Source organism: Megascapheus bottae, chromosome 11, assembly GCF_031878675.1.
Source record: "Megascapheus bottae isolate mThoBot1 chromosome 11, mThoBot2.hap1, whole genome shotgun sequence".
Classification (NCBI taxonomy): domain Eukaryota; kingdom Metazoa; phylum Chordata; class Mammalia; order Rodentia; family Geomyidae; genus Megascapheus; species Megascapheus bottae.
The window spans coordinates 59,911,536-59,924,910 of NC_143519.1; the positions used below are offsets into that span (position 1 = coordinate 59,911,536).

Consider the following 13,375-nt stretch of genomic DNA (forward strand, 5'->3'; position numbering starts at 1 on the left):
TGATTCTGTCTACAGTGGGGGTGAACAGCAGAGGATAGCAATATGAAGCCTTCCAGAGTATTCCTTCTGGCAGAAGTCCATCTCCACTGAATGAGCAAAATGCATTGCATGTGTGAATGAGGAAGAAGAGATACAGTGATAAACAAGAAAGTAAAATATTCCTGGAGCCCTGACTTGAAGCCATAGTATCAGAGTATTGCCACTCTGCCACACACGTGTGGACATGATCGATCTCTCTCTCTCTGTCTCCTACCTCTTTCATTGTAAACATAAATTTATTCACGAACCCTGTATTCACAGATGTGAGCAGTAAGGAGCTTGACATAATGCTGTGGAGCCATCTGTCTATCCAATCGAAATGGTGCCCATAGAGTACTCACACTGTCACAAACCTTACAACCACAGTTTTGAAAAGTTGGCATTAGTGCACAATGAAAATAATATGTATAATTTAAGGTCTAGGCCTACAGAAAGTCTATAACCATCAAAGAACTGGACATAGCCAACAGAATATGGAAAGGACCGAACAAACATGTAGCCACTTCGATCTGACACTTGTATTTCTTCACCTGTGAAGAAATTGTTATGGCAGGAAATAAATGCATAGGATTCTGTGTCTTTGCCATCAGACCAAAGGAACACAACCAGTTGTAGTAGGATCTCATACACTGGCAATGTGGGAGTTTCCCTTCACTGCTCCCTACAATAGCAAAACACTATTGTGCAACTCATTTCTCATTTACTCATCAAAATGGAAAAGGGGCAATCTGACAGACAGAAGGTACACTGACAATATTTGGAAACTACCCAGAAATGATCAATCTGTTTCATAACATTTATATTTATGTATGTTTATCTACTTGTAGATATCTGACCTTTGCTTGAATTCTTCCGTCCCAAGATCTGGTGGGTCATTTTTATCGAAGCTAAAGAGAATTAAATTATAGATAATCAAATACCATGTGCAATCATAGTTTTACGTTTTCACTCAGTGTAGTAAGTTAATCTAAGACTAACAAATTTGTAGAAATCAAAACTTTTACATATTTAGCTAAATGAACAAAGGAATTTAATTTGGGGTAGGGGAGTTACATTTTATCATTTCAAAAGAAATCTTTTATGCATGGTCAAAGAATTTTTCTCTCTTAGTAAACCTAATACACTGCTCCCTACAATAGCAAAACACTTTTGTGCAACTCATTTCTCATTTATTCATCAAAATGAAAAAGGAATAATATGACAGACAGAAGATACACTGACAATACTTGGAAATTTCCCAGAAATGATCAATATGTTTCCTAAACATATACTTATACACGTTGATCTATATGTCTATATCTGACCTTTGCTTGAATTCTTCTGTCCCAAATTCTGCTGCATCATTTTTATCCAAGCTAAAGAGCATTAAATTATATACAGTCAAATACCAAGTGCAATCATAGTTTTACTTTTTTACTTAAGGTAGTAAGTTAACCTAACACTAACAAATTTGTAGAAATGGAAACTTTTACATATTTATCACTTCAAAAGAAAGCTTTTATGCACGGTCAAAGAATTTTCCTCTCTTACTAAACCTAACACACTGATTATTGGTATCATGTAGTTTAATTGTACATGCAACTCACTTCAGAAGAACTCAATCCATTATACAATCTGATTTTCAGCTTTCTAAGTCTGCTCTTCTCTCTCCCTGTCACTAACTTGGCTGATTTCTTAACTGCTTCTCACCAAAAGACAAGAAACTACAGCCTAAAAGCTGGACTCTCATCATACCTGAAAATGAGCCTGTCTACTAAGTACCAGATTTCTAGGGAAGGAAAGAGGCCCACCAACATTTTCACCTCAGAAACACTGAGACCACCTCATTGTTCCTGACTGGGACTCTCTCCTCCATTGTCTCAGTACAAGTTGCATGTAGGAAATAGGTAAATAAGGTAGAGAATAGGTAAATAAGGATACGGTTACTATGTTTTACTTCACAGTATACCATGACCAAGTATCTGCTGCCTGACGCTATCATTTTCAATTTAGTTTCAATACAAGAGAAGGATACATGAGGACACTGATCAGCTGTCATATAGATTGGGTACTAACCTCACCCTACAAGTGAATTTACACTCAGATGACAGAAAATTCAACTCACCAAATGTTAATGCTTGGGTCACAAACTGCAATGGCAGTTAATGCTGTGTCATCTCTAAAAAATAAAATAATAGAAAATCAGCCACAGAAAATCAGTTGGAACATTTAGAAGAAATCAAACTGTTTCTACAAGGCTGTGTACTAAAACCATAACTGTGTTCATTTGAGGAACATGCTCTGCCACTTGAGCTACATCGCCATCTCCAGCTCTTCTGTTCCCTCTAGCTATTTGCTCTGGTACTATGGTGTGAAGTAGGAGACCTGTACTTAGATGAAAAGCAGTATTTCCATTTTACAATAGAATGGATTTGAATCTCTTCAGGAACTTAAACATGGAACTTAGAAAAGTAAAGTTTTCACACAAGATAGAAGAATTGTTCCCCCTACCACAGTACCTAATGCCATCTTGTATGACTTTCAATGCAATGCAATTCAAGGGAGCTCAACCGGGAGGTCACAGCCAATATTCTGCTTCCTCTGTTCCTTCTATTCCCTTCTTATTTTCAACAATCATGGATGTCTTTACCGACTTACTTGCAGAGAGTACCAATGGGTGGCAGGCCAGAAGCAGAGAACTCTCCACTGCTAACCAGGACAGAGAGAACTCCCTCTCCTCTGGAGTCTCAATCCTTCACCCAATTTGCAAAAAGAAAGAATGGCACAAAAAATTGCCCTTCCCTGACCTTCCAAATGGTTCCCACAATCATGGTGCTTAGTCTGTGTACAGCTTTCTACACAAGTCTGTCGACATTTGGGTATCTGACCACTTAGGGCTGTCTTGTGTGCATCCATGTGCATCCTGCTAGTTATTATCAACATCAATAATTAAATTGCACACAGTCAAATACTGTGAGAATTCCAAAACCTACTTTTTCTCCCCAAATAGCTATAACTGCCTGAAAACTAACTCTACATATACTGTATATGCAAGGGGGTATTTCGTGTGCTTTCCTAAAAATATGGCCTCTCACTTCAATGAAATGTTCACCTGTGCTAAACAACCACTTATGCAAGACTGACAAATTCTTTTCCTAAACCACTGGTAGCACTGTTTTTATGGGTTTCCTTATCTTCCATTTCCCTTGCTATGGAATTAATCAAGCTGATCTACCACCTACATTTCTGCTTTCTCTCTTCCCTCCATGCTGGCACTATTGTTCTCTATCCATCCAGCCTCTCTGAGTGATAAAAAGGATTTGTATTTCATGAGTTATTCGCATTAATATCCAGAATATATGTTGGAATGATCGCACAGACATGCTTTTACTATTTAGTAGTATTTCACATTCACATAAAATTCTAACCCTCACTTGATGGTAAAAGCCTTCTCATCCCCTAAATAAATCACAAATGGTATGAGGGAGGTGTCTTCAGCTGTCACGTCTCCCATGAACATCTGATATCCTAGTCATTATATTTTAACCAGTCTCCTTCCCACAGCAATTGAAGGAGACACATCAGGGATGAATACGGCATGAAAAGATTCTCTGGTCTTTTCATCACCATCTCTTGAAATAGACATCCAGCACATAACTGTGTAAATTTTTGTTTAGGCCTGAACGTGAACTTAGAGGTAAGGCATTTTTGGATAATACATATCAAATTAAAACCCAGTAATGACCAGCCTTTACTCATTCATTCTGGAGGAACGGAGGGAGGGAGAGAGGGAGGAAGAGAGAGAGGGAGAGGGAGAGAACCATCCTCTAGCTAGAGAAAACAAATTCAATAGAAAGAAGTTTCTTAACCTGCTAAATCTTACAGCAAAACATTAAATTGTTTTTGGCCATTAAAATAGATTAGGAACAAGAAACATTCTTGATATTTCTTCTTAGAAATAGCTAACATTTTAGAAAGGAACTACTGATATTATGGCCAAAGTAAATTAGAAGAATATCAAAGACCTTCAATTGTCATCTATACTTACAGGTCCCTAATCTCAATTACTTTCTTTTCTGTGACTGTCCTTTCATGGATGACTGTACTTACATACATGTAAATATGCATAAATACACATGGGTGACATTGTATGTTTATTTGGACCTTACCCTTCATTGTTGGTTCCTTTGTCAAGTTCAGTTGAGGTATCAGATAAAATATCGCTAAAGAATGAAACCAAAATATATAGTCAGAGGCTCCCATGATTTTCTACATTTGATTACATGTCCCTCCTTTCTTTCTTCCATAACCCATTAAACATTCAGATTTTTGTTCCATTTCTATGTATTTTAATTTTTTCTATTGTTTACTTCCATGTCTATTTCTAGTTGAATTCCACCATAGTATGATAGCACATGGTAACATTATCTTTTCTTATATGTCCTGTTAAGACTTCCTTTAGACTCTGCCAAGAAACCTCTTTGAAGAATTACTACGGAGGAGTATTAGAGAAAGGAAAAGGAAAAAAGAGAATAATACTGCCTCTATGCTCTAAATATTATTTCCTTTGGGGAAAGCTTGGGGTTGCCTGGATGATACTTATTCTGGGACTGCTGGATGGAATATTCTGCAGATATGTGCTACCTTTGGCTCTGGGTCTTCAGTTAAATCTGCTTTCTTGAGGATTCTTTGGAAAGGATCTAACATGGTTGGGATCCATCAACTCATTTATGTTCAGCGATGTCTGTTGTGTCAAATTGGGTGCATTGAGGATTAGTTGCCTTTTTGTTGTTAATCATTACAGTGTCTTTAGCAAAATGAAATGACTTTCATGTTGTAATACTTTCAAGTTTTCTTTGCCAGATAGGAGTACATTTACATTTGCTTCCTTTTGGGTGCCATTCTTGGAATATCTCTTTCCATCCATTCACATCAAGCATGTGACTGTCTCTGCTAGGGAGGTGGACTTCCTTCTTTCTCTTTCTTACTATGTTTCTCTGCAGGTACTATTGGGTTTCCTCTTAGGGCCTGGGTGTTCTACTTTAGCTTTCTCTATTAAGATGAATACTCTACCACTTGAGCCATACTTCTGGCTTTCGGGAAGTAAACTGAATAAGAATCTCATAGGGTTTCCTGCCGATATTCCTATTTAGAATGCCACTGCTTTGTTCCAGAAAGGATTCTATCCTTTGGTTGACTGCATTTGTAACATCTTGGGAAGTGTAGCTGACATAATGACTAGAAGAAATTCTCCTCATGACCTATTCCTCTTTTACCCTAGTTGTTATAAAGAAGGAAGAAAGATGTGCATTTGTCTCTCAGTAGCTGGGCTGTCATGCCTGTGTCTTAGTTGCTTCCAATACTGCTTATTTCACATTTTGACATCTGTTGGTGTACGCACAAATATATTTCTTTCCTTCATGCTCCCTTTAGAAATATGTGTGGATATGTATATATATATATATATATATATATATATATATATATATTCAGAGAGTCTTCCTAGATTTGAACTCACATTTCAATGCTAGATCCCACATAACATTCTACAGACACTTCTTCCAGGATAAGAAAGTCTCGTCATAAGGCACGACTATACTCTACATTTTCAGTCAAATAGCTACCTACTTTATACATGAAGTGATCAATTTTCTCTACTGCTATAACGCTGATACTTCATACTTCAGTATACATATAAGTAATTAAAATCAGTAGATAAATGAAGCTAGGTCATCAGTTTGATTCGAATGAAAGTATGTTGTTAATGATTACTAATAGTGGAACTGTCCCTCACTTAACAACAGTTTCTTAGTATTACCATATATGCACATGAAGGCATATATCACTTGGAAAGTTAGAGTGTAAATTCTGCACCTACACAGATTTTACTGATTATTAAGTCTTTTAACCATATGCTTCCTGTTGCTCATTAAGTTAACTACTGCCAGTAGTAAAGAGTAAATTGATAGGCCAGATACACAAAGAAGAAGAGAATAAAACTTTCTCTACACTTTCTCCAAACAACAAAGGAGGAAAGAAACAAGGATACAGTAAAGAAAAAGAAATGTGAACAATATGTCCCTTATGATCAAGCAGAATTTGGGTGATAAGGACTATTCTCTTTAATGAAAGATGCCAATGGTTTTAATGGTTTAAATATAATGAATTTAACCTTGACTCAATGATACACTGCCCACTAAACACGCATTTCATGAGTGAGTATGGAATGGAGGAATTTATTTCTGGAAAACAATCAAATGTAAGCAATGACAGAAAATTCTTGTTACACAGTTAAAAGAAAAGCACAGTAAACAGTGAAAAAGTATCAAGACTGGCAGGAAATTTTGTGAACTATATCAAATAAACAACCATGGCAGCATAGATATCTCCTGATTTCTGCTTTTCTGAGGTGTTATTCCCAAAGAAGGAAATTAGTCATAAGTGCTTGTCTCTAGACTTTCTTTATGGAGAACTCAGGTTAAAATATATAAAACTAACAAAAATAGAAACCCCATCTTGTTTTCCCCCTCCTCGTCTCTATTTCAAATAAGTGTATTAAAAGGGGGGGAAGGGAGGTTCGCCTAGTGGTAGAGTGCTGGCCAAGCATGCAGGAAGACTCGGTTTCAAGTCCTCTGTACCATGTACATAGAAAAAAGCCAGAAATGGTGTTATGGTTTAAGTGGAAGAGCTCTAGCCTTGAGAAAGTCCGAGCACATTGCCCAGGCCTTGAGTTCAAGCCCCAGGACCGACAAAAAAACAACAACCATGAATAGTCATTGTAACAATATAGGTATATAGTGCAGGAAACTGCTCTTCTATAAAACCAACAGCATGAAATCTTCAAGGAGACATACACTTGAATGACATTAGATGCATTCTATCCTTTGCTAGTAAGGAAAGATCAGTTAGACAAAAAATATCAATCAAAAAACATCAAAGTTTACTACAGTCCAAATTTGTTTAGAAGACACTTGAAAACATTTCATCTTTTAGCTGAAGAATATATATTCTATCAGAAGATCAGATGCTGAGCTACTAACCTAGTCTGAAGAAATCGAAAAACAAAATTGAAATCAAAAGTGTATCTTACTTTTTTCAATTCATGTGGCTTCAACACTAGGCCTCGGCTCTTTCTGTGAGCTCTTCAGCTCAAGACTACTACTACCTGTCCCTAGAGTCACAGCACCACTTATGGTTTTGCTAGTGGTTAATTGGAGGTAAGAGACTCACAGAGTCTCACAGGCCAGGGCTGGTTTTGAACTGTGATCCTCAGATCTCTGCCTGCTGAGTGGCCAGAATGACAGCAGCAGTGTATCTTATTTAAGGACATAGAGCTACAAAAATACTAAAGGTATTAGAGATTATATTAGATATGAAAGTTAACTGATAAGTAATTGATCAATCAGAGGACTGATAAACCAAGGAAGAAAGTTTAACTTACTTAAAGGAAATGGGAAAATATTGATACGATTGCAAAACACACTAACTTTGATATGGTAGTAAAGCTGATATTCCAGATGTGTAAGATGGAATAGTAGTCAGAGATAAGGCGTTGCCAGTGTGGGTAGAGGGATTGTGAAATGTCCCTTGCATTGTGCTGGTGTTTTATCAGTGTCTTACCTCCTGGGAACTACAGACAAATGAGAGTACCTTTTTGTTTCAGAAAAGGATTCCCTGCGACCTTGGCTCATTGTGAGTAGCTGACAGGCACCTAGGGATTCTAGGTGCTAGTTCTTGACATCACAGCACTCCATGAACCACTCTCTTTTGATCTGCTCTTCATATCCTGCTTAGTTTCAAAACACATCTGGATTACATATGATATTCATAGGTAGTCCTCTGTATCCTCAAAAGTCACCACCATCCAATTCTGATTTATCACTTGATGACAAAAAAATCAATTTACACTAACTGAAAGGAACTTTAAAAAATGGAACCAAGAGCTTTATTTTGTGTGATTGTTGTTTATAAGGTACTATGTTATTTCTCTTTTCCTTTTTCCTCTTTATGGTTAATTTCCTATTGGGATTGTATCTGACTTTATTATCTGGTATATTGTATATATTCTTATTTGGTTATTTGAAATAGGAAAGGAAAGGAGGGAAGACAAGATGATTGGGAGGGGTGGGGAAAAGAAATGGGAAAAAATATGAAAAAGAGGAATCAGTTTGTGACAAGTAATCTTCCTATTACCTGACGAATGTAAGTGTAACCCCTCTATACCTTGTCACGACCAAAAAAAAAAAAATCAGCTCGCACACTACTTATGTCTTCATTTGAAGGAACAATAACAGTTGTTAAGTTGCTGTCCTTGTTGTGGACATATCAAAACATATAAAAATTAAGTGGGAAAATGTGGGAGGAAATGATACAATGTTCTAACACTACCGGGTTAGAAAACTGTGGTCTTGTTTTTCTACACAGGTGGTCTGTCAAATGTACTATGTGTCTAGGTCTTCTGTCTCTGTCAACCCTTCTTTTCCTGAGGTCAGAACTCAGAGCACTGTCCTTGCTACTCCCATGATCATGGCATGTTGATACTTCATGCCTAGGCTTGCCTGATAATGACCCTTCCCATTAGGCTTTCAACAGAATTTTAGATAGATGTGCAGACCTTTGGTTTACAGACGGGGCAAATAAGAGAGGATAGCAATAGAAAGCCTTCCAGGGTATTCCTTTCTGCAGAAGTACATCTCCACTGAATCAACAAAAGGGTGCACTTCATGTGTGGATCAAGAAGCAGAGGCCCAATGATAAGCAAGAAAACAGATTAATCCTTGAAACCTGATTTGGAGCCCCACTACCGCACACATGTGGACACACACTCTCTTAGTCTCCTAGCTCTTTCATTGCAAACATAAATTTATTCACGAACCCTGTATTCACAGGTGTGAGCAGTAAGGAGCTTGTCATAATGCCGGGGAGTCATCTGTCTATACAATATAAATGGTGTCCATAAAGTATTCACAGTGTCACAAACCTTAGAACCACAGTTTTGAAAAGTTGGCATGAAGTTCACAATGAAAAGAATAGATATAGAGAAAGAGTATACCCATCAAAGAACTGGACATAGCCAACAAAATATGGAAAGACCCGAACAAACTTGTAGTCACTTTGATCTGACACTTGTATTTCTTCACCTGTGAAGAAACTGTTATGGCACGAAATAAATGCAAAGGATTGTATGTCATTGCCACCAAACCAAAGGAACACAACCAGTTGTAGTAGGATCTCATACACTGGCAATGTGGGGGGGGGTTAGGAGTTTTCCTTCACTGCTCCCTAAAATAGGAAAACATTTTCTGCAACTCATTTCTCATTTACTCATCAAAATGAAAAGGAGTAATATGACAGACAGAAGGTACACTGACAATATTTGGAAACTACCCAGAAATGATCAGTCTGTTTCATAACATATATATTTATGTATGTTTTTCTATTTATAGATATCTGACCTTTGCTTGAATTCTTCTGTCCCAAATTCTGTTGGGTCATTTTTATCCAAGCTAAAGAGAATTCAATTATATACAGTCAAATACCATGTGCAATCATAGTTTTACTTTTTTACTCAAGGTAGTAAGTTAATCTAACACTGACAAATTTGTAGAAATTGAAACTTTCACATATTTAGCTAAATGAACAAGGTATTTCCATTTTTTTCCCTAGAAAGGAAATTCGTATGCAGGAACTTATATTTTTACCTCTACAAAAGAAAGCTTTTATGCATGGTCAAATAATTTTTCTCTCTTAGTAAACCTAAACACTGTTTATTGGTATGTGTTAGTTCATTTGTACATGTAACTCACTTCAGAAGAAATCAATCCACTATACAATCTGATTTTCAGCTTTCTAAGTCTGCTCTTGTCCCTCCTTCTTTTCACATACTTGGCTGTATTCTTAACTGCTTCTCACCAAAGGACAGGAACAACAGCCTAGAAGCTGGACTCACATCATAACTGTCAGTGGGCCTGTCCAAGTATCAGATTTCTGGAGAATGAAAGAGGCCCACCAGCTCTTTCACCTCAGAAACACGGAGACCACCTCACTGTGCCTGACTGTGATTCTTACCTCCATTGGCTCAGTAAAAGTTGCATGTAGGCAATAAGTAAATAAGGTAGAGAATAGGTAAAGAAAGATACGGTTGCTATGTTTGAATTCACAGTAGACCATGACCAAGTATCTGCTGCCAGATGCTGTCATTTTCTATTTAGTTTCAATACAGGAGGAGGAATAATGAAGACAACGATCAGCTGTCATATAGACTGTGTACTAAACTCACACCACAAATGAATTTACATTCAGATGACAGATAACTCACCAAATGTTAATGCTCGATTCACAAACCGCAATGGCGGTTAACGTTGTGTCATCCCTAAAAAGTGAAGTAAAAAAAAAAAAGACACAGAAAATTGAGTTGGAAACTGTAGAGGAAATCAAACCTTTTCTACAAGGCTGGGTACTAAAACCATAACTGCCTTCATCCTAGGAACAGGTTCTGCCACTTGAGCTACAGCTCCATCTCCAGCTCCTCTGTTCCCTCTAGCTCTTTGCTCTGGTACTCCGGTGTGAACTAACAGACCAGAACCAAATGAAAAGCAGTATTTTCATTTTACCACAGAAATACAGTTGAATCTGTTCAGGAAATTAAATATGGAACGGTTTCATGCAAGGTAGAGAATTTTTCCCAGTACCCCTACCACAGTACCTCTTGACATCTTGTATGAATTTCAGTACAATACACTTCAAGGGAACTCAACCTGAGATCATAGCTAATATTCTGCTTCCTCTGTTCCTTCTATTCCCTCCTTACTTTCAGTAATCCTAGATGTTTTTTACTGACTTACTCTCAGATTGGACCAAGGGGAGGCAGGCCAGAAACAGAGAACACTTCATTGTTCACCAGGACATTGAGAATTCCCTCTCCTTACAGGAGCCTTAATTCTTTACCCAATTTGTGAAAACACGGAATGGCACAGAAAAATTTCACTTCCTTGACCTTCCAAGGGGTTCCCACAAACATGGTACTTAGTCTCTGTACAGCTTTCTACACGTCTGTCTACATTTGAGTATCTGACAACAAATGGCTCTCATCTGTCAATCTATGTGTATTCTGCTCCTCATTATCAACATGAACCATTAATTTATGCACAGTCAAATACTATGGAAGTTCCTAAAGAGACTTTTCTTCTCAAATTGCTATAATACCCAGAAAACGAACTCTACATGTACTATATATGTAAAGGGGTATTTCCTAGAAATGAGGGCTCTCTCTCCAATGAAATGACTACCTGTGCCAAATAAAAACCTATGCAAGATTCACAAGGAGTTCTTTTCCTATGACCCTAAAGCACTGTTTACACTGTTTTTGTGAGTTTCCTGATGTTCCGTTTCCCTTGCTATGAAGGAAATTGAGCTGATCATTCATCTACATTTCTGCTTCCTCTCTCCCTTCCTTGCTTCCTCTGTCTGTCCAGCCTCTCTGATTCATAATAGGATTGGTACTTCATGAGTTATTCACCTTAAACTACAGAATATATGTGGAAACTAACACACAGACATGCTTTGGCTATTTAGTAATATTTGCCTTTCACATAAAATTCCAACCCTTACTTGATGGTAAAAGACTTCTCATTCACTAAATAAATCACAAATGCTATGAGGGAGCTGTCTTCAGCTGTCACGTCTCCCATGAACATCTGAAAACCTAGGTAAGTCATTCTATTTTGGCCAGCCTCCTTCTCACAACAATGAAATGAGACACATCAAGGATGAACATGGGCATGAACAGATTCGCTGGTCTTTTCATCATCATCATCATCTCTTGAGATAGACATCCAGCACATAATTAGGCAAATTTTAGATTGGGGCCAAAAACGCACCTTATCAGTAAAGCATTTTAGGAAAATACATAACAAATTAAAAAGCCCCTAATGATCAGCCTTTACTCATTCATTGAGAGAGACAGACAGAGAGAGAGAGAGAGAGAGAGAGAGAGAGAGAGAGAGAGAGAGAGAGAGAGAGAGAGGAAGAGAAAGAGAGAGAGAGAGACAGACAGAGACCTAGAGACAGAGAGACACAGAGAGACAGAGAGAGACAGTGTGTGAGAAAGAGAGAGGGAGAGAGCGAGACAAACAGCCACACACACAGACAGACACAGAGACAGACAGACAGACAGACAGACAGACAGACAGACAGACCACCTTTAACTTGTTTTATCCTCTAACTAGAAACAACGGAGTCACCAGAACGATTAACCTGCTGAATCTTACAACAAAACACTAAATTTCTTTTGGCCACCACACTAAATTAGGACCAAAAGAATTCTTGATATTTCTTTTTGAAAACACCTAAGATTTTAGAAAGTGATCTAGAGATATTACAGCCCAAGAATCTTAGAAAAATAACAAAGGCCCTGCAGTGTCATCAATACCTAAAATAAAGTTCTGTAATCCTAATCACTTTCATTTCAATGACTATCCTTTCATGTGTGACTGTACTTATATACATTTAATTATGCATAGATGCACATACATGAGAGTATATGTATATTTAGACCTTACCCTTCATTGTTGTTTGTTTCGTCAAGTTTGGTTGTGGTATAAGTTGAGGTGTCCCTATAGAATGAAACCAAACGTCATAGTCAGACTCTCTTAATGGTTTTTGTAGACTTGATTACAAATCCCTTCTTTCTTTCTTTAATAACCCATTAACCATTCACAGTGTTTGGTTCGATTTCTATCTATTTCAATATTTTATGCAATTTATCTTGCTATTTTAAGTTGAATCCCACCATAGAATGATGGGAAAGAGTACACTGACTTTTCTTATATGCAATTGTTAAGATTTCTGCCAAGAAATCTCTTTGAATAATTACTGTAGAGGAGTATTAGAGAAAGGGAAAGGGAAAAAGAATAATGCTGCCTCTAGGCTCTAAATATTATTTCCTTTGGAGAAAGCTTGGGGGTTGCTGGGATGATACATATTCTGGGACTGTTGTGTGGAATATTCTGCAGATATGTGCTGCCTTTGGCTCTTGGCCTTCAGTTGAATCTGGTTTCTTGCGGATTCTTTGGAAAGGATCCAACATGGTTGGGATCCATCTACTCATTTATGTTCAGCACTGTCTGTTGCGCCAAATTGGGTGCATTGAGTCTTAGTAGGATTTTGTTGTTAATAATTGCAGTGCCTTTAGCCAAATGAAATGACTTTCATGTTGTAATACTTTCAAGTTTTCTTTGCCAGATAGGAATACATTTACATTTGCTTCCTTTTGGGTGCCATTCTTGGAATATCTCTTTCCATCCATTCACAACAAGCCTGTGACTTTCTCTGCTAGGGAGGTGGACTTCCTTCTTTC

The 13,375-nt window shown here is 37.5% G+C and overlaps 1 long non-coding RNA gene across 1 annotated transcript; it reads right to left on the reverse strand.

The window, feature by feature from the left end:
• Positions 1 to 2,120: 2,120 nt before the first annotated feature.
• Positions 2,121 to 10,391, reverse strand: LOC150057224 (uncharacterized). Its single transcript, XR_016537071.1, has 3 exons — positions 10,337 to 10,391; positions 4,188 to 4,241; positions 2,121 to 2,197 (listed from the first exon to the last, which is right to left on the reverse strand). It is a non-coding gene; the product is annotated as an uncharacterized LOC150057224 (long non-coding RNA).
• Positions 10,392 to 13,375: the final 2,984 nt, after the last annotated feature.